The 23,362-nt window shown below is 34.6% G+C and overlaps 1 protein-coding gene and 2 pseudogenes across 4 annotated transcripts in view; 1 reads left to right on the top strand and 2 right to left on the bottom strand.

Moving 5' to 3' along the window:
* LOC148623225 (synaptosomal-associated protein 25-like) overlaps positions 1-5,436 on the bottom strand; it is a 52,894-nt gene extending 47,458 nt beyond the window's left edge. For all 4 annotated transcript variants that reach the window (XM_088564896.1, XM_088564895.1, XM_088564894.1 and 1 more), the window contains exon 1: positions 5,331-5,436. The gene's annotated coding sequence lies outside the window, so the exon portion shown is untranslated. The remainder of the gene's footprint in view (positions 1-5,330) is intronic.
* Positions 319-1,261, top strand: LOC148623226 (uncharacterized; annotated as a pseudogene).
* Positions 2,258-16,583, bottom strand: LOC148623224 (uncharacterized; annotated as a pseudogene).
* Positions 16,584-23,362: the final 6,779 nt, after the last annotated feature.

Here is a 23,362-nt window from a genome sequence, read left to right as displayed (position 1 = left end):
AGCTCTATCGGCCAGAAATCCCGTGCCTAAACTAAAACTAGGATATGAAAGTGACGCTACTCCTGGTAGACGTAAGCTTCTCAGACAAGATCTGGGCCAAGCAAACGACGACGCTTAAACAAAGAAATAATTTCAGAAGAAACAGTGACAGGTGACAGTAAAAGAGAAGCGTCAGATAGAGAAGAAATTTTACCATAAGTTGTATGTGAATTTAGTGTGGTAAAATCACAAATGGTGGATATTGTTTTACAATATAATGAAAACGACTTTTTGCCCAAAGCTCATATGTACGCAAAGGCACCACTTGAAAAAAAGGACATGTCAACCCAAACCAATGTAACACTAACTGCGGAAAAGGGAGTTAAAGTCAAAACTGAGGCAGGAACTATGTCGGCAGTGGGAAATATACAAACTGACAGTGATTCGCTTTTGTACACTGGTGTTACAAATGAATTCTTCTTTTGGCTGACCGAGGCAATGGAGCAAGAAAATACATTAGCTTTCAATTAGATGTCGCCGACCAAATTCTTCTGGTTTTAATGAGATTACGACTGAACTTATTGTTTGATGATTTTGCCCGAAGATTTGGTGTATCTTAAAGTTTAGGAAGTAAAATCTTCAGTTCTTGGATACCTATTATTGTTCAAAAATTTGCAGATTTAGTATCATGGTTGCCAAGAGAAACAATTCGAGCTTGCTGTCCGGAATCGTTCAGAGAAAACTATACAAGGACTACAGTTATAATAGATTGTGCCGAGACTTTTATTCAAAGACCTTCAAATTTAAAAACTACAGGTGAAACGTTTAGAACTATAAGTCTCATAATACAGCTAAATATCTTGTTGGAATTGCACCCCACTGACATATTATGTTCATTTCAAAGGCTTTTGGGTGTCATGCTAGCGATAAGTTTATTGTTGAAAAAAGTGGATTTTTTTACTATTTGCTACCCGGTGACGAAATCAGGGCAGACAGGGGCTTTACTATAGACGATTTCCTTTTCCCCCTTTGAGTGAAATTAAACATTCCTGCATTTACTAAATGTAAACCACAACTTTCCAATGAGGATGTTACATCAACGTGATAAATCACCCACATTAGGATACAAGTAGAACGTGCTGTAAGAAGACTAAAAGTTTATAAAATATTAAGCGGGACAGTACCCGTTTCGTCTTTAAAACATTTCGACTACATTTTAATTATTTGTTCTGCACTTGTAAACCTACATGGTGATTTGATTAGAGATGAAGATGATGATTAAATTTTATGTGTGTTTTATTCTGCATTTTTTTTTAATACTGTGAATTTCTTAAGAATTAGATTTACAATTAAGTGGAAACCAGAATCCCTTTCCTAAACAAGAGTTTATTACTTGTATTTAGTCATACTATGAGGTTCTACTAAGATGATTAGATAGTTAGTACATGTGTATACACATGTACATGTTGTTTCATTTAATTAGCAGGAATGTCAACATGAATAAGAACCCTGCAGTGAACAGTTAAGCCCAGTTTGTACTGATTAATCATTACCAGAGGTCATGCTGTCCCTATCCATTACATGTATCATATTCTGGATGTTATCTAAATGTTTGTAAGGATGAATTTTCACACAAGAAAATATATAAACAGAAGCAACACACCAACACAGTATGGGGCAAAGGCAAATATGCTTATGAGAAAACTGCATGTATCCTCACATTAAACAAACAATAATTCATGTACATGTTGAAATAGGGTCAATACAATTTTTTGTACCTGCTTTACACATATACATGTATGTAACAACAGGAACAGCAAAAACAAACACTGGTCTCTGTATGTTACAAGTTCTTTCTTGAACAACCACAATATTACTACACAATGCTACATGTAGAATAAAAATATCAAACCAGCAGACATCTAGATAGATCTTCAGAGTAAACACAATAGACAACATAAAAAGGAGTGAAAAATATGTGTACCTGTAGCTCAAAGATTGGTGTTTTAATTTGTAACTTTGGAGTCCACATTTTTTATACAGTTACTAAAAACATTCTTATAATTCATAGATCTTGTTGAACATTCATAATGTAGTGACATGTACATGTATAATGACTTGTGTAGTCATGCTACATGTACATTAATATACTGTACTTGAGTTACAAGTTTTTGGTGTAATTTTTCTTTGAGTGTTTTATACTGGAGATTATGACTTACCAACAAATCGCCACATGTAATCATTCAATGAGAAATAAAAATAAGAAATGATATGAATAAAAAATACATTTTTTTAATTCAAAGGAGCAAATAAGGTTTAAACAAGTACTATACATGTGCAAATGTACAATGACTGTATATTTATTTTAAAAAACTCATAAATAACTTGCTGAAAGTAAGGCGATCAATGTCTATCTCATCAACAATTAAGGTCATCATCTTTTTATAAGGCCAAAAAAAAAAATGTCTGTTTCGGGTTTCCCCAACAGACCCTAATTTTTTTCTCCCAACCCTAATACATTTTTTCTCCATAATTGACAAAATCGGTAATTTTCACCAATTTCCGGTATAATACAGATCATTTCCGGTGACACCGAAAGTACGTTCAAAACCAGGTCACAATAACGTTTGAATATGGAGACTTATTTATATCACGTAAATCCAAGCGTAAATACAGTGTACTTATTTTATTAATAGGTGTATATGTTAAAAATTAAACTTTCTACTAAAAACCATATACTTTCATGACTTAAATATGATGCTATTTTACAAATATAGGCTCAACTTTAGTCGAGAAAAAATAAAATGAAAAAAAAAAAAATTAAATGAAAATGCTGACTGACCTACACTATTTTTGGGAGGAATGTAACCCTAAGCAGACATATTTTTTTTGGCCTAATAAAAGTCCCAAAGTCTATTGATATGAAAGGTCACATAATCTTGATCATACAAGACATCTACTGAAATAGTCATCAGGACACCTCCAAACACAAAGCCTAGCCTTATATTGCCCAGTGCAATACATTGTCAACTGAATCTGCAAGAAGTAACCTCTGCTCCCTTTTACCTTAAGTTTGTATTGTCCATGACTTTTAATTACATCATATTTCCCTCCTGAAATAAGTTCATCAAGACTAGTCCACTTATTTGGCATTGGTAAAGGGCATTTTACTTCTAAAATAGTGTCTTCATTTAAAATGCCATCTGGGCTGCCTGAAAACCAGGGATCAGAAAACGAAACACACATTCCAGAAACTAAGATAGAATTTCCCAGAGTTTTTAAATGACTTTTAGCAATAGGTTCCTGCTACAAGCCATGTCTAGTGAACTTATTTCCAGTAAAAGTTTGATGTAAATGTTCACAGATAAAACTTGTTGCATCAGTGGTATCCTTCATTGGAACTTTATGAGCACTGATGGCTGTGACTCTCAATTTTCCATAAAACACTGGCACTTTGATTTATAGTAGCATTTTGTAAACGTTTAACCTTCTCAGCAGAAAGTTCAACAAATTGCTTGTAGAAAGATTGGCATTTCCTGCAAGAATCTATAGAGATGTGTTCCCCATGGTCTTCTTGAATTATTTACTTAACAATAGGGGTGCAAGAATAACTTTTGTTGGCTGTTGTCCCCATAATTGTAAATAGTTTTTAAAGACTGGAATTGGCAACATTGTTTCTATACTCCTCATGTGATGCATACCTGGGAGTCTTTCTCACACTGGGCACATATTCATCACTTTCAGTGATATTGTCACCAACCTTTGGCTTCTTGAATGTAATGTTTACTAGTGCCTTGGGTTCAACATTTCTCGTCATGCCTTTGTTCCATTGAGAACTTTCTTCTGTACACGCTATCCCTGTAATATTTTTTCTCACTGCACGTTCTAGTTTCCATAAAACGGCACCGACATGGCTACACGAATAGCAATGTCCTGCCATACACGAACGCCAACCGTTTAAGACTGTCCCATCAACTTCACAACTAACGTACACAACATTCATTCTAGATACGGTCTGGGACGAGCGTACTTCTGCCTTCATCAAAAAATGATTTGTCTTCATAAATATGATGCATTATTCCTCCTACATTCCCACTTTGAAAATAGTTGTAGCTCTGGTGACTTTTGAAGTTCACTTCTTTGCCATCGACACATTTTGACGAAATTAAAAAGTTATAAACATCTCCATACATCATGTTTGGCCATTTTCTCATATCATCAATCCATGTTGTAACTTTTTCAGAAAAAGCGTGGCTTGTTTTCACTCATTTTGAACTATACAAATTACGATTACTAGATTAAAATCAATCAACACCAATGGTTGTTTACAATTTCTTTCATGAATGTAATGGCTGCCGCAATTATGATGACCTCAAGCGGCGGTATCTAAGACTAAGGGGATAATAAAAAAACCTGTCTATAACGTTAAAACTATATATTGATCTGCTTTTATCAGGTTTACACCTGTCGCACCATGGTCATCAATTTAGTTTATATGTAATGTATATTACATTGTTCTGTTTTTGTTCATGTCATAATCATTTACTGTAAATGTGTTTATGCATAAATAATTGTGTATTGTCTATTGTCTATGTACAAGGAACAGTTAATTTTCATTTTCATCTCTATTACCTGTAGTGAAAAAAAATTGTTAAATGAAGACACTGTACACTTGAAAGACCGTGAATGGGATGTATATTATGCTATTTTTTTGTTTGTTTGTTAGGGTTTAACCCCCGAGCAGCAATATTTCAGCTATTTTCAGATGATGAACATGAAGTGGATGATAAAATGAACAGGAAATGATGATGAAATGAAAAATGGGATGGGCCACAAGGAAAATGGGGTCGACAAATTTTGATTGCCACTGGAAATAGGGAGAGGTGGGTAGGGTTGGGCAATTAAGCCTCCTGTGGCGGAGCCCTATGGTTCCTACTCCGTAATAATACCACAGTAGGGTTCTTCAATGTGCAAGGAATGTGGCATCTTTCCCAACACAGTGCACCACTATGGTTTGCCGCCAGGTTTTCCGTATTATAGCCTGACAACCCATGTAACATGCCTGTGGTAACCCATTCCACCACCTGAGGCAAACAACCCAGTTGCTCTGTAGGCAGAGCGCCCTAGCCCCCGGATAGGATTCTGAGCACTATTTAGTCGCCTTTTACGACAAGCTTAGCGCTGCTGCAGGCCTATTCTTTTGACACCTGGGCCTGCACGGGGCTAATTGGAACATAAATATAATCGAAGTTCGGACTTTGGGGCAGGTATCAGGCTTCATGCAGGTAAAACTACATTAAAGCTATAGTGACTAGTTTTCCAATACAATCATCGTTTCAAAAATTTCTTACCGTCGTTTAACGAAAGATGCGTTTGTTTTTAAGGTACACTAATTCAATGTAAATTTTCTGCAGAATCGATATGTCAGGTGACGTCATGAATATAATTCTCATAAATAAGTACATTGCCGGTGAGGAACAGAATCTTATCCGGATGTGCGCGGAGACACGGTATCCATTGTCTGTTTTGAAAAACTGTAAAGATTCGTAAAGCAAATAAATTTTAAGACTAAGACGTAGTTTATTGGAAATATCAAAATAGAATGATGTCTTCCACTTAGGCCGGGGGAATGTACAGACTCTAAATCCATAGATAGAGTAGAGGAAGTGGCTGAGATCTTGTCAGTCCTAGTAATCCAGGAATTCGACAACGTTGTTGTATTCGACAACGTTGTCGAATTCAACAACTCTCTGAAATTTTATGCTTTTAAACATAAGTTAATAAACAAATGTGATTTTAACTGTAAAATATGTATAATAAAAAAGATAACTTCGAATATTGATGTTATTTATCGCCGTATTCATTTCGCGACGGTTTTTTTTTACAGTTGTCGATTTCGACAATGGGAAGTTGTCGAATTCGACAATTTCCTGTCTACAATATTTTTGACCTTTTGAGATCTTTTCAAGGATAGAACTTTTATTTCCAAAAATAAAAATGTAATGGACTGTAAGTATCATTTATTTCACTTGGTTAGTCTACAGATATATATCACTCTCAGGAACATGTTGTTTAAGGAAGTCTCCAACATCCTTTATATTGGTAGCATTGTCAAATTCTAATTGGAAAAGACATTTGAATTTTGGTCCTTGTCTGTCATGAATGATTTCTCGAGTGAAAAAGCAGACTGCATGCTGGAGGTTACCTCTATGCAACACGCCTAAGCTAATCATATTGCAAACATGTTTAGGTACATGTCCTATGGGTTGTCCCAGTATTTCATTAACAGTTTGTCGTCTAGGTTCAGGTGTAGGTTAATAATACGGTTATGAACATGAGCTGGGGCTCTCACTAATACGGCATGTTGGTCAAATCTGTTGTTTGGCTCAGGTGTACAAGACATGGGGAATTCTATCCCAGGGAGTGGTCTTCTATGGTAGTGGTGGTAACTGAAATAAGAGAAGATCAGGTTCTAATTTTATGCCATTTTGAATTTGGATAATAGAGATGATTTATCTTTACCCATGTATTTGAAAGGTTCGTGAAAAAAAAGTATTACCCATTTATGGTTGAATAAAATGCAAATGGCATTGTTCCCCTCCTGTCCCAACCAGTTTGTTGCCTGTATCTGTGTACTTCTCTGACCAGTTCCATGATAGCAGAAGGAAGATACTTTACATATAGAAAGGGAGGGTCTCAAAACATACCACCACTACCAGACCATTTTATTTTTAATAAATGAACTAAGCGATTTATGTACCTTTATTTCAGGACTAAATGGGGGAAAATAGGGAAGAACAGATACAACATATTCGTCATACATCATCAAAACCTGAGTACAGCCGTATATGCAGATGTGGTATTCATGACAGACGTAACACTGCAGTACTTGCAAAAACGTCTGGGAAAGACTTGAGAAAACAAGATTTGAAATGGCTCATTGACAATAAACTTTTGTCGCCAAATGGGTCCGTAAAAACTGCTTACTATATGCACATAGTCGTCTCGAATGTCTTGAATGTTTGCTGTGGATGAAGATGATCGATGAGTCTACTTTAAATGATCAAATGTTAGCCACAATTAGAGAAACATCAATCCATCAATTCAAACAGTTTTAGAGTTGATCAGGGATGAAAAAATAACAAAAAAAAAAAGAAATAGACTTGTTATACTTTGAATTGGAGAAATGCAAATGGCATTGTTCTGGTCATTTAAATAATCAAATTGTCAAATAATTTTGTTCTTAAATCTGTATTTTTTTTGCAGAATAATAAGAAATGTCCTTCATCTTCCAATTCATTGCAAACAATTAATGCATAGTCTCAGATTCCTACCAATTTTTGGTCTACAATATCTTCCCTTCTCTTTTGGTCTAATTCGAAATTTTTACAACTTTTTGACAGTGGCTACTTTGCCGGACCTAATTAAATTATTGATTAATAATGATATGCTGTTATAAAAATGTATATACATAGGCTTCTTACTGACTTTATATATAAGCTATATTGAATATATATTTCAATTTTTTTTAATGATATCCTCTTTTGGTCTCTCTACCATGGACGATGATTGTGATTTACCGTCTATGTACTGGATTCCTAAACTCCACAAGAATCCATACAAACAACGTTTCATAGCTGGATGTGCAAAATGAACCACCAAACCTCTTTCAAAACTTTTAACTTTTATACTCACAACTATTAAAGAGGGTCTACAATCTTACCACAACACTTGTTACTCCCGTAGTTGTATTAATTCAATGTGGATCCTGAAAAATTCGAAAGATCTTTTGGAGACAATCAATTCAAGACTATTATCTGAATATAATAGCATTAAAACCTATGATTTTTTAACACTATATACTTCTATTCCCCATACTCAGTTAAAATCCCGACTTAAAAACATTACAAATCGTTGTTTTTCCAAAAAAGATGGTCCACCTAGTTACAAATATATAGTTCTTGGTAGAGATTCCTCACCTAGTTACAAATATATAGTTCTTGGTAGAGATTCCTCATAATTCCAAAAAAGTGTAGTGGAGGTGTGGTCGGCATTCCAATGGGTACAAATTGTGTTCCTTTACTTGCTGACCTATTACTTCACTCTTATGAGGCTGCCTTTATAGCTGATCTGATCCGAAAAAAAGAGAATACCGTTTGACTAGATCCTTTAATCTTAGTTTCCGCTATATAGATGACATATTATCTTTAAACATAAGGAACTTGAGATAAAGGATACTACAGACACTGTGAAGTCAGCCTCATATCTTGACCTACACTTAGAAATCGATGATAAAGGAAAACCAAACTTTACGACAAACATGATGACTGTTTATTCAGAATTGTCAATCTTTCTTTCATCTGTGGCAACATCCCTACAGTACCTGCGTATGGAGTGTTCATATCACAACTTATACGTTATGCCAGAGCTTGCCGAAACTACACAGACTTTACGCATACTCTTGAACTCTAACAAATAGGCTTCTGGAACAGGATTATGTTGCTACAAGATTGAAGTCATCATTACAGAAGTTTTATGGTCGTCATCATGAACTCGTGGATCGTTATGGTGTATCCATCTGCACCATGAAAACTGATTTAACCCGGACTTGACTTTTTATGAGCAACTCGACGGGTGTTTCTAGAAAAGCAGAGGACGCTTACCCTACCGGTGCGTCTGGTCCATGCTCCCAGTTTTTAGTGGAGCCCAGTTGCTCATTTGCTTTTGTTACTTTGTATGCATGATTTTAGTTACTTTATGTTCTTTGTTGTGTATGTCTGTTTTCCATGTCTGGTCTTTGTTCCTGGATTACATTCTTTTGATTACCGCTATAACCTTGGTTCCCTTGATAGGATTACATTCTTTTGATTACCACTATAACCTTGGTTCCCTTGATTACTCTGTAAAAGAAGTATAACATTTTTTAAGCAGAAATCGGACCATCCTTTATAAATATGTAAATTAAAGTTGTGACGAAGATACAGATAATCTAGAAAAGAGCACCAAGTACAGTTCTTGCTTGGAATGGCAACCTTTTTCGTGTGCACCTATTAAACAACAGCCCAAAGCGAAATATATTGGATCTGTATCAACCGCAAATGAAGTAGTCTTTTAAGTTATGTACGTATACAATTTTAATTCATTACATTTTTAACTGCAGTAAAATTTTATCCATTTATATTCTTAATTTTAACGTATAAAATATTGATATTTTTATGTAAAGAAATTTGTGTCAATTTTTAAATATAAGAATTTCTATTTTATCTTAATTTATAATTTGTAAAATTTCATTCTACATCATATCTCTAGTTTTATTATCTTTTTTGTCCCGTGCGGGTCTGGTGTCAAAAGAATAGGCCCGTAGCAGCACTATGCTTCTCGTAAAAGGCGACTAAATAATGCTCAGAACCCTGGCCGGGGGCTAGGGTGCTCTAACCACAGAGCAACTGAGTTGTGTGCCCTTGGTGGTGGAATGGGGTACCCCTGGCTTGTTACATGCTGGGGTCGTCAGGCCATAATACGGAATAAAACCTGACGGCAAACTATAGTGGTGCACCGTGTTGGGAAAGATACCACGTAAATGACATAGGTTAAGGTATTTTACCGGATCAGGCCACGTCCTTAAATGTTTTACTAATTCATTCATTCATTTCTTTATTTCCACTAATGTTGGGATTACATGAACATAGATAGAACATATTTACACATAATTTAACAACACATATAGAAAATAGTTACGTATGTAATATTATAAATACAAAATAAAGTCAACAAAATTTATAATACACACACATATCACATATATGCATGGTGAGGTTGAGTGAAGCGATATATAGAGCACACTGACAGGGGTACTCTCCCCTAAAAATATACAAACAAAAACAAAAAAAACAAACAAAAAACAAAATTAAAAAGCCCCAAGAAATGCTGGCAATGTCACCCTACAAGAACGCAGTTCGTCGTACACAAATGCAGGTTGCAGTAGCCCTTACAACGTGATATAACACAATCGCTGGAAGGGATTTAATTCACTTTTTATGAGTATTGTGGCTGGCTGTTTTCCGAGCATAATGCAGTACAGTGACTCGTCATCACAGTCACTCAATTCGACACAGAGTTCAAGCGGAAGATTCTCGATAGATAAGCCCCACCAAATGTCAAGTAAAGGAAATGTAATAGTACAATCATTTGCACGATATATGTAAGAAGTTGATTAGTGTACATGTATTGGATGGAATAATATTGAGTCACATTCATGATGAATTTCTATATACATAAATTTAGAGAACTACCCTGGAGACAACATCTTTGTAATTTGTCGCGTAAGTTTACTTAAATTGTTGAGAACAGAAGGTGATGAGCTATTCATCAAAGCTTTAGATTTAATAATATTTGGTCTTTTAACAATTTTTTTCTACGAGAAGGATTTTTCTATCACTATCAAACGATGTGCACTTAAACAAATAATGGAACTCATCCCCAATATCGCCCGAATTACATAAATGACATTTTCTATTTTCTCTATTTACATTTTTCCAACGCCCACTTTCAAAGTTATAATGCAAGGTTTTAAATCTACAAAGAGTAATAATATTTTTGTCATCTCAAATAATTTTCAATTCCAAAAATCTTCTTTGTACAATCTATAATTCAGAGATTCAGGTGAGTTTTTCACTTTTGAGTTCCACGACTGTTGAAATTGGTCTAAAAGGCTTTGCTTAATTGTCAAAAATATCCAAGATTCATTATGTTCGTGTTGTTCGTTCCAAACAAAAGACAAACCACACACATCCAGTATTGATTTAACCTTTTTACCCAGAATATTCTATCGCCTTTTTTTTAAGAGCAAAGTTAAATAAAATTGCAGGTAGTTTTTCAGATTTTCCAGTAACTAATTTAGGCTAGAAACCACTAATTCCACTGCCCATAGGCTTCTATGCTAATCTCACAATATTCAATGGCTTCTCTGGACTTTACCTTAACTTTAACATGCAGAGGACTATATACCAGCATGATTCTACATATGTCAGCTCACAATCCTCAGAATGGCATGTGGGGTTAGCAGACTTGCAGTGCAGTACTGGTCACCGGAAGTGAAGGGTCTATAAATAGCATGGGAAATCCCAGTGTTTTCACAAGATAGGGGTATATTTAGAAATCATTATGGAGATTAGGCTTCACATCACAAGAAGCAAAATGCACCTATAAAATGTACAGAAATGTTTTTCCTTTCAGAAACTGTTTAATTTTTTTTTAAATAAGATGAGAAGTTTTTTCACAGCACTATGAGGAAGAGGGGTAATTTCTGCGTAGGACTATTTTTGCCTACGATCCAAATGCTCATTCGTTGAATTGGTGGTCTGTAACCTTGAAGCCAAAAGTTAATGACCCTCAGTTTAATTTTTATTTTCAGTGGATATCTGCCTAGTTCCCCGTAAACCATAAAATCTGGGATTTACTTTTTTACATGCATTAAGGTCTTACACAATTTTAGATGCACAATTTCTATAACAGTATTATGTTCAATGTCCCAAATTTTGCATCGTATAAGAGAATAGGTCGTATAACTCGGTCAAATAAATCTAACTGGTATTCCAGGAATAAGTTGTGTATTCTGCATTTACGTAGAACATCGTACATAGCTCGATTTGCCTTTTCTACGTTTGTCTTTTTTGCTTTTGAAAAGCTACATGTTCTTGACAACAATATTCCTAAGTAATTGAAACTTTCAACCGTATCAAGAGATGCATCATTGTACATTGTACTTAAAACTTAGTTTTTTTAAACATCTTGCCTTTTGAAATAAACAACAACTTTACTTTTGCCAACATTAATTTTAAGTTCTGATTCTGATAGTAATACCGTGTAGTCAGCATATAATATAGTGAAAGGATTTTTAAAAATGAGAGAGTTCAGTTTTAACTTCTTCTGTTAAAAAATCTAGTCCATGAATGTTTCGATTCTTGAACATTGACATGTATTGAACAGAGTATAGGTGACAAGTTTTCTCCTTGTCTGACACCTATGTTACAAGGAAAGAAATTGGAATATTCCTTCCCATAAATTAAATACTCTAGGATTTATATAATTGATGCTGAACCTGACAAAAAAACACGGTATAGCAGTAAAGACAGCCCTACTTAAATATACATCAAACAATTACACCAGACACAATTAACAGACACTGTTTATATTCGGTTAATCTTTTATAACATGATGTCAGTTGGTAACACAAATTAACTCAATAACAGAAAGGAATGTATATATATGTATTAATGTTCTAGGTCTAATTATGTCGGTAAAGGCTAAAAACCACTAATTCCACTTCCCATAGGCTTCTATGCTAATTTCACAATATTCAATGGCTTCTCTGGACTTTACCTTAACTTTAACCTGCAGATGACTATATATCAGCATGATTCTACATATGTCAGCTCACAATCCTCAGAATGGCATGTGGGGTTAGCAGACTTGCAGTGCAGTACTGGTCACCGGAAGTGAAGGGTCTATAAATAGCATGGGAAATCCCAGTGTTTTCACAAGATAGGGGTACATTTAAAAATCATTATGGAGATTAGGCTTCACATCACAAGAAGCAAAATGCACCTATAAAATGTACAGAAATGTTTGTTTTATCATTTGATATTTTTTAAATGAAATAAGTCATAAAGATACAATGAAAATTAAATATGCAAAGACTAAACATGTAATCGACTTAGTCCACAGAATATTTCAAGTGCCGAATGCCAAAAAGGGATTACCCATGACCAAGAGCACACTCATGGCGTGTGTGTTTTCATTTTTTTTTTTTTTTCTGAAAGACAATCGGCAGAATTATTATGTTATTTTTTTCTTCATAATTTCAAATAAAAACTTGGTATGAGTAGAAGGTCTGAAGGATGGTCAGCAGGGTGACAGGAAACATTTTTTTAGGCGTAAACAGATGGTCTATTTATTACTCCAGTAGTGCTAGAAATTGGTGGCAAGCTTTTTTCTGAATTGGCTTAGGGTATGAAAGAACGGAATTCCAACCTGTTACATCAATTGTCTAGATATATATACAAACAAAGATTCTAAAGAAAAGTTAATGACAGTGTTGTGAAGTGCTGAATGTACATACACGTTATGTTGGTTCTGAAACCCAACGATACTGGCAGTGCCGCTTGATATTTTGCACATTTTATGCAGCTGCAAAACATGTATACAGTTTTTTCCCAATGAAACATTTTTCAGACTACAAATGTATGTGACTATTTAGAATTAGATAAAATTGTTTGATACAAGATTTAGTTGAAATATTGATAAATGAAGTGTTATTGTGAGTCAGTACCGATGGATTTAGCTTTAAAGTCCTTTATATACCGGTATTGTAATTTTGTTTTATAAGAATTTCGAATGCATGCATGACTGTAAGTGGGAAATTTTTCTATTATGCAGTTTTATTCCCCTCTGCTAGAGAACTGTTTAATTATGACTAATGTAAAAACAAAGACATTATTTATGTAAATTCTTAGCAAATCATACACTACTAATTTGGTCCTAAGGAAGAGTGTCGTCGTCGTCCATATTCACTTGATTTTCGTTCGATTTTATGGTTATGGTTGATTAGTTGTAACGAAACTTTGATATGATTTTACTAACTACTAATTAATGATTGTTCCTATTTAATTTTTTAGTTTATGGCCCCTACTATTTTAAAATTGGGGCCATTCATGTAACTGACAGATACCACACTGTCGCTTTCTGTAGGTTACTGACCACCAATTCAACCAATGAGCATTTGGATCGTAGGCAAAAATAGTCATATGCAGAAATTACCCCTGTTCCTCATAGTGCTGTGAAAAAACTTCTCATCTTATTAAAAAAAAATTAACAGTTTCTGAAAGGAAAAACATTTCTGTACATTTTATAGGTGCATTTTGCTTCTTGTGATGTGAAGCCTAATCTCCATAATGATTTTTAAATGTACCCCTATCTTGTGAAAACACTGGGATTTCCCATGCTATTTATAGACCCTTCACTTCCGGTGACCAGTACTGCACTGCAAGTCTGCTAACCCCACATGCCATTCTGAGGATTGTGAGCTGACGTATGTAGAATCATGCTGATATATAGTCATCTGCAGGTTAAAGTTAAGGTAAAGTCCAGAGAAGCCATTGAATATTGTGAAATTAGAAGTGGAAGAGTAATCAAGGGAACCAAGGTTATAGCGGTAATCAAAGAATGTAATCCAGGGACAAAGACCAGACATGGAAAACAGACATACACAACAAAGAACATAAAGTAACTAAAATCATACATACAAAGTAACAAAAGTAAATGAGCAACTCGGACTCCACTAAAAACTGGGAGCATGGACCAGGTGCACCGGTAGGTTAAGCGTCCTCTGCTTTTCTAGAAACACCCGCCGAGTTGCTCATAAAAAGTCAAATCCGGGGTAGACAAACGAGGGAAGGAAAACTATGACCCGTTGAATAAATCAGTTCTAATGTTGCTGATGGATACACCATGACGATCCACGAGTTCATGATAACGACCATAAAACTTCTGTAGTGATGACTTCAATCTTGTAGCAACATAACCTTGTTCCAGAAGCCTATTTGTTAGAGTTCTAGCGCGTAAAGTTTGGTCAATAGTTTTCCTTTACCATCGATTTCTAAGTGTAGGTCAAGATATGAGGCTGACTTTACAGCGTCTGTAGTATCCTTTATCTCAAGTTCTTTATATGATTCTAGCCTTAATCTAAAAAAAACTGATCGACCAGAATTTTACCAAGCGAACCTACATAAAGTGAAATGCCCAATCCTTATTAACATGGCATAGCAAGTTCAGCACATTTATTGATGTTAATATATATTTACTAACATGTGCATAATTCAATTATTGATATCAGTAAATGGAGTTTTCTGGACGATGCAAAAACATTCACCCTACCGGTGCACCTGGGCCATGCTCCCAGTTTTAAGTGGACTTTTCTTAAATGAGTTTCTCATTTACTTTTGTTACTTTGTATGTATTATTTTAGTTACTTTATGTTCATTGTTGTGTTTGTCTGTTGTCCATGTCTGTTCTTTGTCCCTGGATTATATTCCTTTGATTTCCGCTAGAATCTTGGTTCCATTGGTTACGCTTTCAAAACAAAACGTATTGTGTGTTCAAATTTGCTCTTTTGGCAATACCAGTCTGCGTTCATACTTGCCCCTCGGGCAATACCAGTCTGTGTCCACACTTGTAAGATAAAAGAAAACACAAAGATATTTGTAATATTTTACAATAATCTAATTTGTTTTCATTTATTATTCAAAATTACAAGTAGACGTTCCTGTTTTAACTTTGCCGAATACAATTACTTTTGTCTTGTTTTATTTATTTTCAACTTCCTTCTAGAACAATACATTGACAATTTATTCAAGCAGGATTGAGACCTTTTTCTGATTGTGAAATTAAGTCATCAGCATATAAGAGATAGTTAAATTTTGTAGTATTCAGTATAACGGGGTCGGTTTCGGATTGATCAAAAATGGCAGGGAGATCATTTGTATAGAGACTGCACCCACTCTTATTTTCAAAATCATTAGAAATGATTTTCTCTTTCTTACCACAAATTTTGAGCTTGAGTATATATATTGAAAAGTTTTGTTATTTTTGCCACATATTTTTAGCTCAAGAATGTTCTTGAATAGTCCACGATTCCAGACAAAATCAAACGCTTGGGAATTTTAAGTCAATAAACCACGCAAAAAGTGGCTTTTTTTTAGCTGGTATAAGTATTTGTTAAGAAGTGTTTTAATTGTAAAAAAAAATGATCAGTTGTTCTGGTTTTGGGCATTTATCTTACTCGTGCAGAGATAACAAAAAGTCATATTTCATAACGAAGCTTGTAATGGAGATTCTCTACAACAATGAGGCATCTGCCAAGTATGCAATATTCGATGATTTTTATGTGCACGCATGTTGCAGTTGTTGTGTCTGTTGTGTCGGAATTCCAATACAAGTCGCGTGGTGGGACACCATTATCGAAACTTTTCATGGGGAATTTTTAACCAACTGTGTGGATACGATGAGGAACACATACATCAAATTCTGTTGGAAAGGCCTAAGACGAGGTACACATACATCAAATTCTGTTCGAAAGGCCTGTCTAAGTCGAGGTACACATACATCAAATTCTGTTGGAAAGGCCAGTCTAAGCCGAGGTACACATACATCAAATTCTGTTGGAAAGGCCTGTCTAAGTCGAGGTACACATACATCAAATTCTGTTGGAAAGGCCTGTCTAAGCCGATGAACACCATGTATACTAGTATGATTGTTTCCTTGGTCTATGTCACCCAGTGGCGGATCCAGGTTGTGCGGGGGATAGCACCCCTCCTTTTCATTGAAAAAATTGTTATTTGACAAAAAAATGGTAAATAATGTTCTAGCACCACCCTTTTTCGGACGAACCCCGGCTGGCACCTCTCCTTTCAAAAGTGTCTGGATCCGCTCCTGTCAACATGTTCTATATAATACTATATATTCAATGATTACCTCTCGCCATTACCCGGTCTTAGTTTCACATTGTTCATGTTGATGTGTATTGCCTTTTTCATATTCTTTGTCATTGTTTTTTTTTTGTTAAATTTATTGGTAATTGCCGTCGATATGCATTATTTTGTTATCATTGTTTGCATTTGAGATGACCTCCATAATGTTGTTATAAATGACAAACTGTTAATCAATGACGCATGCTCAATATCCTTTACATATGTTAATCATTTTGACAAACACTCATGGTGTTTTGTAAAAGTTACAATTTCGCTGTACGTGTTGAAAAAGACATAATTTTACTGAAAATAAAAAGCTTCGCAGAGCATAGCATGATACGACCACAACCAGTTGAACTTTGGCTTTTGACACACCTAACCATAGGGACTGCTTGTTAGTTTACACATATTTTATTTGCTAAAATCAAAATGTATTGGACAAAAGTAAATCATACTTATTTTGTCCTTTCATAAATACAATATACACATATTCATATAGAATAAGAGAGGATGATATCACGCTATATGAACCATACATTACTATAATGACTGAGTGTAACTGTCAACTGGAAAGAAAGACAGTTTGGGGAAGGTGGTGTGGTGAAGATCATAGCAAAAACACCAAAAATATCAGCTCCATTTACAAATCATACAACAATAGATATTTTTTTATCCTTTTATATACTGAAAAATCGGCTGAAAAATACAAATGTTTTCTTCATATGTTCATTCAGGGCCTCAATGTAAAATGTTTGCATTAAGTGGATAAGTATTACAGAGCCAGCTTAAATTATTAAACAAAGTTTGTTTTTGGACTACATATAAAGGACAATAAAAGTGGAATTGATCAACATCTTCCATGTTAGTACCACATCTATATAGCGGATCTGTGAAGATATTTACTCGGTGTAGGTCATAGTGCAGAAAAGATGCAGAATATCTTAGTTGGTTTATCAGTATATTTAGCTTTCTAGGCCCGTATGAAAAATATTTGGGTACAATGAATCAACCCTTATTCCTAGTAAAAAAACGACTTAAATTTGGATACTAAACCAATCTTTCTTAGTGTAATGTCGAGATCTTAATAGTAGCTGGAAGGAACTGAAGATTCCCTTGTAACAGACGATCTACAATATGGCAATATTTAAAATGTCCTCCCCGTTTCGCAATGGATAGTTGGAAAAAGATTGTACCTTAGGCGGAACAAGATTACACAAATATTCAGTGGCATGCTTTTGTTCGATATCAAGCATTTATAATATACTAGTGTCTCCCCATTTACTTCTTTATACATGTATGTTTTCAATTTTCGTGAACACCGGTAACCCAGTTAAAATTCTTGCCGCCTCCGTTTGGATATGCTTTAATTTTCCAGTAAGTGAAGCATTACAGTTGTCCAATACTTCAGGGGCATATTCTAATAACGGTCGAATATAAGATAAATGTAGTTTTTCTAAAATGTTACGATTCATTTTAAATTTTAATTTTCGTACATTAAGATGCTTTTTGTTGAAAAACGCGTCCACCACACTGGACAAATATGTTGTCGATAAAAAATCCAGCATTTCGAAAACATCTTAATTCTGTATATTTGGAAGAATATTTGGAACAGTTTTTTACAAAGTATGAAGAACCTGTACCAAGTACTATGTATTTTAATGCTTTTATATTCTGATAATAATCTTGAACTGAGGGTTTCGAGAAGATTTTTTGATTTTTAGGATCCACATTAAATCAATACCACTACGGGAGTAAATCATCAAATCCACAGGATTTGCCATTTTTTAGATTTCTGATAATTTTAACTATTTCGTCATCAGTGATCGGACCATTAATTAATTCATTCAATTCAGTTGGTAAGTTGTTAACAAAATTTTCAAAATTAATAGTTTCATTTTCATCCATGTTTTCCTTCTCATTCAGTTCTCGGAAAAATCGTATAATCTATCTACAGAAATATCGCTCTTGTCTCTTCTTTTTTTTTTTTTTTTTTTTTTTGTCTATGCTGTTCAATATTTTCCAAAAAGCCTTTGGATCGGACTTGTTTGCTTTCCGTAAATTTTTCCAATTTTATTCTGAAAGGTATCATTTTCCAATTTTATTCTGAAAGGTATCACAAGCTTTTTTTTCATTTCACCTTTATATTCTTTGCTTGTCTTTTTCATTAGTTTGTACAGCTGCATTTACAGACTGAAAATAATTATCATGCTATCAATGTTACTTTGATTTACAGAATTCTTTCCAACTGATTAAAATTATCAAGCTAGATACTTTTAATTTCATCTAACATGCCCTCATGATCATTCCTTACGTTATGAACAAAATCTGCTTCTTTTCGTTCCCTTTGACAACCCTTCATTTTCGCGGCCACAATCACTTTTACCAGAGTTAAAAACAGTTTAGCATTGAATTTCAACATGTAAAAAACAGTGTACATTTGAAATTAAAGAGTTAAAGTCTACTCCGAATTCTGTGATAAATGGTAGAGTACCTGACGATGACAATAGATAATCAATTACACTAGTATCGTTACATGTTCTTTTCCCAATACCTTTATCTCTGCATAACCTGCAATTACATAAACATTATTTCTTTGGCAGAACTGAATTAACTTATGACCTTAATTATTTACATGTACAGCAACACTCACTACTTCTTTGAAGTGGTATTTTGTAGAAGACAGATTTTCATAATCGTACATAAAAGACATCACATTAACATCACAATCCAAATTTAGTATATCAACAATATTTTTATCTGGGGTAATGAAATCTTTCAGTATAAAAAAATGTACTAGTTTTTGCATTGAAACCTCCAATATCAAACAATTCAGATCGTTTCTATTTTTTTCAAATTTATCATTTCTGCTTCAATATCATCAAAAGTGTCTTTACAGTCGTATTCTGAGTTTTCGGGTGGGGAGATACATAAACACAACCTAGAAGAGAATCTATATTTTTACCAACGATATATTTTGAGAACTTAACCCATTTGACAAATTGATATTCGGTCTTATAAAAGTGTAAGTATTTATGTAATTCTGATTTATGTATAATTACAATCCCACCAGATTTTCTTTTACATTGCTTTCTCGTCTTTGAAAAATACTGATAATGTTTTGGTATGGGTATGAATCAATATCATTTAGTTTTTTCTCTACAAAAATACAAACGTCATATTTTAGTATCAATTAAATAAAATTAGGACAAACAGGTTTTTGGTTTATGCCACAAACATTTAAAAAAAACAGTTTTATTTTCTTTAAACTTTCGCTATCACATAGTGTTCTTGCACAAACCCCCTAGTCTGGACCTCGGTTGTAAGATCGAGGAGACGGACCGTGTCTTTGTCGTTTGCTCGGTGGGCTAGTATCCGATTGTCGGCGTTGAGGCGAGTAGCGTTGTTTATTGGGGGTGTTATCAGTCGCTATTTGTTCATTTATATCTTCTGGGATGTATAGTTCTTTGTCTACATACAGCCTATCTCGGACCATTTTTACTTGGCTCTTCTGTCTTCGAGCTCTTTTATAGCGGGATACTACCTTCTCTTTTTCTGTTCGATCTCTGGGGGAAACTGCTCCTTTATCCCGTAAGGTTTTTCTTTAAGCTTGTGTGCAATACTGATTACGTATTCTAAATACTGATAGTAAAGGAAACATGCTACTATCTCTGCTCGTCTGTAGTTACCACTGGTCTTACAGCTAATTGAAAATGACCAGTTCCAATTTCAATTCAAATTTAGACAGGCTAGTGAGTAATTTAAATAGCTCTCTAGGTAGAAATCTGCCCTACGTTATACCAATGTGTCCCACTTAACTACTGCAGAACACTTTTGGACACTGGTCTTTTAAGTTTGAATAGTTGTCAGTTATGATGACCCAAACCTCTATATTTGCCACCCAACAGTGTATTTGGGTAGCTTGTACTCTATTTTACAAATGATATACTTGTTTCTATTGGACAACACTGTTCAAAGAGTAATCAAGGGAACCAAGGTTATGGCGGTAACCCAGGGACAAAGACCAGATATGGAAAACAGACATACACAACAAAGAACATAAAGTAACTAAAATCATACATACAAAGTAACAAAAGTAAATGAGCAACTCAGACTCCACTAAAAACTGGGAGCATGGACCAGGTGCATCGGTAGGGTAAGCGTCCTCTGCTTTTCTAGAAACACCCGCCGAGTTGCTCATAAAAAGTCAAGTCCGGGGTAGACAAACGAGGAAAGGAAAACTATGACCCGTTGAATAAATCAGTTTTCATGGTGCAGATGGATACACCATTACGATTCACAAGTTCATGATGACGACCATAAAACTTCTATAATGATGACTTCAATCTTGTAGCAACATAACCCTGTTCCAGAAGCCTATTTGTTAGAGTTCTAGCGCGATACAAAAAGTGTGCGTAGTTTCGGCAAGCTCTGGCATAACGTATGACAAATTATTTAAATATTCATAGCCTATTTTTAGTTTCAGAAAATTAATTAAACTGTCTGTTTAAACTTTGTTTTATAATTTAATGCCCATACACTGCTAAAATGAGAGTCTTTCTGGTTGAAATAGTTTTTAGAGCTTAAAGTAATGATAACGTTCATTATACTTTTAGCGCTGCATACAGGTATCAAAAAGTACTTTAGTTTTCGAGTTTAATGGGCCTAGAGGGTATACGGCTGTATCATATGTCAATGAAAAGATAGTTTTTGAATATCGTACTTATCAAGGTGAAAAACGGTAAAGTTTTCTGCTATTTTGCATTAATTAGAGGAGGGGTCAAAGATCAATCGACCCCAATACACTTTGATAAGTAATTTAAATGAAATCGTTCATTGTAGGTATTGGGAAACAAATAACACGTAAAGATCACATGCATACAATTTAAAAAATGTAAAAAAGAACTTTTTCAGACAAAAGTTGACTATTTAATTACAGAATAAAGTTGCCCCTAAAAATGGTTGCATTTTAGTGCATTTTCAATGATTAAAGAGATAATAAGACACCATAGAATATTACAATGTATATCTAAGTATTTTTTTACTAAATAACAAATAAAATAAACACAACATTCCCGATTCGATCTGCAACATGGGCTTTGCAAAATGAGTTTAAAGTTGCAAATTTTCACATATTTTAACTACCAATTATACTAAAGTTGTAAAGTACGAAATCAATTCCCGGACAACCTGTTCTATTTCCGAACTGTTGATACAACAGAAAAGCATGAATATCATCCAAAGTAATTTATTTTTTGACATACATGATCAAGATTTGAGTGCTTTTTAAGCAAATAGATAAAAGTTAAACATATTTTTTTTTCTGTTATTCAATAATCGAGCGCTCAACAATGTTCGTTTCCAGGAAATTGGAATGAAGAATAGGATAGCAATAACCAAGACAAAGCACCAAAAATACAAAAATAGATATAAGAATAGCATATATATATTTAAAGAATTAACTAGAAAGCCAGGCTTGATAAAAAAAAAATGGGGGTTTGGACCAGGTTCATTGCTAGAATATTAATTTTAACGCTTTTCATGTTTTTCCTTAAGCGCCCGTCGATCTGTTCTTATATAAATGATGTCATTCCGGTTTAAACGAAGGGGAGGGAAACTCTGGCATTGCTTAAAAGTCATCTAGTATGTGACGATGAAAAAGAGAACGTTACAAAGATTTTTTTTTGTAAATGGATTATTTCAAATAAAATCGGCCTTTACTTTCATATAGACCGATGAAAAAAAAGTTTCCAAATTATGAGTGGCTTATTTCCGATTCCTATATTTTACAGCATCTTCGTTAGCAAGGGTTACGGTCCTGCCCCTCCCATTGCTTTTACAGTTGTGATCCCATATTCAGTTTAATTTTTATTGGTATTTAGAATATAACAAATCAGAATTAGAGTGAACCATAAAGTGGCTCACTTATTCATTCTTTGCGTGAAGCCGACAGTCATGATTAGCTGCCCGAAAATTAAAACTATGACATTGTAAATGTCTACCTTGTCAAAATATGACAACAGAAGTAACGCACAATTCAATGCACAAACCACTTACTACAACTGCTCTGTACATGTATGTTTACGCCGCAAAAAAAAAGAAAGTTTATAACAACTTATAGACAGTAAGTATAGCAAACGATAAATTGTATCCCCTGTTTTTAAACGTCTTGATCAGAGCCTCTAGCTCTCTCTCTCTTTTTTTTTAATATTCTTGATCCGCCCCTGGCCTGGAGAATGATGTTTACTTTGAACTAATATTCTATAACAACTATGATACCACTGTGCCTACGGCTACTAAAACTGGAGTCTTTTTGAGTGTAAAAAAATCTTAGAAGTTTTTATTGCGTCTGAACTTCTTACTTATTTTTGCGTTAGAATTTTTACAAGGAATCTGGTTTGTTTTTATCAAATAGTTTAGTATAATCCGTACAGAGCAACGGCGGATCCAGAGGGGTGCATGGGATTGGCTTCCCCTTTTTTATTGGAAAATTTGCCATTTTCATGTGTAAAATTGACAAAAAATGGCAAATAATGTTCTAGCAACCCCCTTTTCCGAGGAACCCCGACTGGAACACATCCTTTTTCAAAATATCTGGATTCGCCCCTGGGAGGCAGTGTTTATGCAGTGAGGCAAGTAGGTCATAAACTCGTTAACTGTAAGAGAGTTTCCAGACGATCACGACGAAAATCGCTACAAAGCACCTGATTCACGTGTACTTCCACAGAACTTGCACTTCTATGACACACAAAGACTACAAAGAACAATAGGCTACTCAACCAAGAGTCCAGTTTTGTTGTTATTCAAGGATACCTGTACAACTTAAGCTGATCTGCGAGGGGACGTTGTGCCGCCAGAAG

Source organism: Perna viridis, chromosome 2 (genome assembly GCF_037379345.1).
Source record: "Perna viridis isolate PV_CMFRI_1.1 ecotype Kerala chromosome 2, ASM3737934v1, whole genome shotgun sequence".
NCBI lineage: Eukaryota > Metazoa > Mollusca > Bivalvia > Mytilida > Mytilidae > Perna > Perna viridis.
The sequence above is the reverse complement of the archived record's forward strand: the minus strand, read 5'-3'. Positions and strand labels throughout refer to the sequence as shown.